General features: G+C 38.0%; 1 non-coding gene across 1 annotated transcript; it reads right to left on the reverse strand.

Moving 5' to 3' along the window:
• Positions 1 to 4,232: 4,232 nt before the first annotated feature.
• On the reverse strand, positions 4,233 to 4,339 carry LOC141675681 (small nucleolar RNA R71). The gene has a single exon (XR_012556322.1). It is a non-coding gene; the product is annotated as a small nucleolar RNA R71 (small nucleolar RNA).
• Between the last annotated feature and the right edge of the window lie 375 nt (positions 4,340 to 4,714).

Consider the following 4,714-nt stretch of genomic DNA (forward strand, 5'->3'; position numbering starts at 1 on the left):
TAAGTTCTCTGTGTTCTTTACATTTGTGTTTGAAAATATATCTGTCTGCATTAGCTTCAAGCAATTCACACACATTTGCTCACTAAAACACTTAGCCTTAGAAACTGCTCAAAACTTGAAAAAGTTTTGAGATTTACATTCAACCCCCCTTCTGTAAATCTCATTGTTAGTCCACTGGGAATAACAGATACATTAAATCAATTTCTTGTCAGGACAAGAAAGGTTTTCATTTTAATTAAATAAATAATAGTTGTTTATTCTATTTTAATGATAAGGCCTATAATGTTGCACAATTAGTTAACAATTTATATGTTCTAAGATGACTCAAATCACACATTACCTCTACCATTGTCGTTAAACCATATTAATAAGAAATGCATTTCTGAGTTACATATAGATGGATACTTGGATAAGTTTGATTTTGAATCATATGGAAGATGCGAACTTATCTCATCGGCAAAATGACTAAAGCTTCTTTTACCTGCTCAGGTGAAAGGGCCATCGATTGATTATGACTTATACATAATGATGGATGTGGTCGAATGTGTATGATGACAAGTGGGGGCTTATACTACTTCATAACATTTACTGATGATTTCAGTAGATATGGATATGTGGTTCTTATGAAGAACAAATCCGATTCTTTTGAAATGTTCAAAGAATATAAGGCCGAAGTAGAAAAGAAAACAAGGGAAAAGTATAAAAGTTTTACGATCATATGGTGGAGGAGAATACTTAAACCTCAATTTCATGAGTTTCTTGAAGGAGTGTGATAGTGTATCAGAACTTACTCCTTCTGGAACACCTCAATGGAATAGAGATTCTGAGAGGAGAAATCGTACCTTGTTGGACATAGTGCGATCGATGATGAGTCAAGCGGATCTTCCATTCAGTTTCTAGGGTTATGCTATAGAAACGGCTGTATATACACTTAACCAAGTTCCGACTAAAGCGGTTCAAAATACTCCGTATGAGATATAGAGTGATAAATGTCAAAGCATGTCATTTATGAAAATTTGGGAACGTGAAGCGTTTGTAAAATGTTTAGCCTTTGACAAGCTTGGACCAGAATTAGATAGATGCTATTTTGTGGGATACCCAAGTGAGACTAGGGTATAATTTTTATAATCCTTCTGGGAACAAAGTGTTTGTTGCTCGGGCCGCTGTATTTCTTGAGGGAGAACTACTTTCTAAGAAAACCAGTGGGAGAGAACCACATGATAAGATTGAAGCATAGTTGGAATAAGATCAGGATGTGCATCAAAATGTTGAAAGTAATCCTGTCCAAGAAACACAGGTTATTCCTAGATCTAGTAGGATTCACCATGAGCCCGGGAGTAATTATGAATTTCTTTTGACTCAAGATGGTGATGTGATGCTTACGGATAATGATAAGCCTCTCACCTACCATGATGCTATGAACTGTTCAGACTCCAAGAGATGGCTAGAGGCTATGAAATTCGAGATGGAATCCATGTATCAAAATAAAGTACTGACTTTAGTTGATCTACTCGAAGGGGTAAAACCTATAGGGTGCAAGTGGGTTTTCAAGAAGAAAACTGAAATGGATGGTAAAATACAAACTTATAAGATGCGAATAGTGGCAAAAAGTTTCAAACAAATTCATGATATAGACTATGATGAGAGTTTTTTTATCGGTTACTATGGTCAAGTCCATCAGGATTTTGTTAGCAATAGTTGCTTACTTTGACTATGAGATTTGGAAAATGGATGTCAAAAGTACTTTCTTATATGGGAGCCTTGAAGATGATGTATATATGATACAACCCAAGGGTTTTGTCGATCCAAAGTGTGCTAAGATATTTTGTAAGTTGCTTCTATCTATTTATAGATTGAAGCAAGCCTCAAGGAGAATGAATATTCATTTTGATGAAACGGTCAAAGAGTTTGGCTTTATTCAAAATGAAGATGAACCATGTGTTTACAAGAAGGTTAGTGGAAGCCATGTGACATTCCTAGTATTATATGTAGATGACGTATAACAAATAAATAATGTCATACCTTCTCTACAGGCTGTTAAAACTTGGTTGAGAAATAGTTTCTCCGTGAAAGACTTAGGCGATGCTACTGATAAGTGGCATTTTATACCACTTAGAACGTCTTAAAATGGCTTAAATTGGTGTCTTGAAATCAAGTATTTTGTGTATTTGATGCGTTTTTCTAGTGTTTATGCATTTCAGGGTATTAGTTGCATTTCCGAGGAGGAATCATCAAGAATAAGCCTTGGCATGTGTTCACCATTGAGAGAGGAAAAGAACGGGCAGATTACGGCGAAGAAACGGAGCAAACCTGGAATTTTTCCAGTAGGGTCCTGCGCGCCCGCGCAGCAGGGCGCGCAGCAATGCTGAGCGGCCGCGCAGCAGCCTTGCGCGCCCGCGCAGAAATGCTGAGCGGCCGCGCAGGGTCGGGGAAAAAGCTGAATTATTTTAGACTTCTACTTCTGTTTGGCTTCCAACTTCTATGTAATCTGAGTTTTATGGGACTATTATATAAGTAGATTTGAGACGTTTTCATAGAGAATAAGAGGGAGATTATGTTTTAGATTGTGTTTTGCGCAAGAAGCGAAGGAGATAAGGAAGAAGACCGATTTAGCACACTGCAACGAAGGAGGAAGCATATATTCTTGTGATTCTTGTTTCGTTGTAACGTTGGATGCTAGTTTTCTTGCTTTGACTTATTTACTCTTGTGACGTACTCTGTTTTAATATAATTAGTTTAGTTATTATTTTCTTGTGTTGTTTATCATGATTTCATCAGAACCCATGATGGCGATAAGTTCTATTATGGGCTAATCGTGATCATGGGGTTGCAACGGATTTATTATGGAATTCTTTAGTTAATTATTTAATACTTTAGTGTGTGATGATTGCATGATATCTAGTATTGGTTGTGCGTATTCGTCTTATGTGCGTCGCGAACATATAAGATAGGATGTTAATCTCTTGTGAAGCGACGGTGGATCTTGAGATTTAGAACTTGTCATGCTAGCATAGGTTCATGTACGTTGTGCATGATTAGTGGGTAATTCTAACAGTTTTATTTGCCCTATGTAATCATAAAGGATTAACTTGTGCTTAAATCGTTGTGTTGTCAATTTTTGTAGACATATAGGAACTCAACATAATTGATGACTATTCAACTTCTATCTTAATTGTGGATGTTTGGTAGAATGGTATTAGTACAATGAAAGTTGGCTTTTATCAGTTTCGTGTTATTCGATTAATGTCATCACTGTCACATGCTAAAGGTAATAATAATGGCTATAGAAGGAAGTAATAATGAAGTTGTGATCTCATGAGTATTTTATTATTGATAAATTGAAGTGTTAGTTAAGTGGTTAATTAAGTGGTTAATTATAGTTAATATTTAATCAACAATTTTAAGTGTTATTATCTTAACATTGAGAAGTAATCATACATTGGTGAGTGACTTAAATTAGACAATAACTTAGTCTGAGTCTCTGAGGGAACGAACTAGAAAGTATTCTATATTACTTGCGAACGCGTATACTAGCGTGAATATTAGTGCGTGATTTCGCCATAACAAGTTTTTGGCGCCACTGCCGGGGACTCGGCGTATTTGTTTAGTTTATGTACTTACCATCATTGGTCATTAGGACTCAGTGATTAGGACATAGTAGTTACTTACTCTTTTCGGTTGTGTTTCAGGTACTTTAGCAAGCGTTTATGCAAACTCGTTCTCGTGCTCGCAAGAGGACCTTAGATACAGCTGAAGAGAAAGACGAAGTTCTTGATACTCCGAAGAAGTTAGATTTTGAGGATTCGGATTCAGGAACTGAGCAGAAAGAACCAGTAAACATGGAAGATCGTATTGTTCAAGCTGATCCAGCTCTTATGGATTTTTCTCGGCCTAAAATTGATGACATTCAGTCAAGCATCCTTCATCCGGCTATTCAAGCTAACACCTTTGAAATCAAGCCGGGCACTATTCAGATGGTGCAGAATTCTGTTTCTTTTGGAGGAGCGGCAACTGAAGACCCCAACATGCACATAAGGAATTTTGTCGAGATCTGCAGCACTTTTAAGTATAATGGCGTGATTGATGAGGCTATCAAGTTGAGGCTTTTCCCATTCTCACTGAGGGATAAGGCTAAAGACTGGTTACATTCTGAACCAGCCGGGTCCATCACTACGTGGCAAGATCTTGCGCAAAAGTTTCTGGTGAAGTTTTATCCAATGGCAAAGACTGCTGCTATGAGGAATGCTCTTACTCAGTTTGCGCAGCAACCTACAGAATCTATGTGCGAGGTTTGGGAACGCTACAAGGAAATGTTGAGAAAATGTCCACATCATGGAATGCCGGATTGGATGGTAATCACTGGTTTTTATAATGGTTTGGGGGCCCAATCTCGGCCCATGCTCGATGCAGCAGCTGGAGGCGCCTTATGGGCTAAAAGCTATACTGAGGCGTACAATCTTATCGAGACGATGGCTGCAAATGAGCATCAAAACCCAACTCAGAGGATGACGTCAGGCAAGGTAGCAGGTATTCTGGAAGTTGATGCAGCCACCGCTATTGCAGCCCAGCTCCAAGCGCTATCAATGAAGGTTGATTCTTTGGCTACGTATGGAGTTAATCAAATAGCTATGGTTTGTGAGCTTTGTGCAGGTTCTCATGCTATGGATCAGTGTTCTCTTGTCAACGAATCTGTTCAGTATGTGAATAATTATCA

Source organism: Apium graveolens, chromosome 7 (assembly GCF_009905375.1).
Source record: "Apium graveolens cultivar Ventura chromosome 7, ASM990537v1, whole genome shotgun sequence".
Classification (NCBI taxonomy): domain Eukaryota; kingdom Viridiplantae; phylum Streptophyta; class Magnoliopsida; order Apiales; family Apiaceae; genus Apium; species Apium graveolens.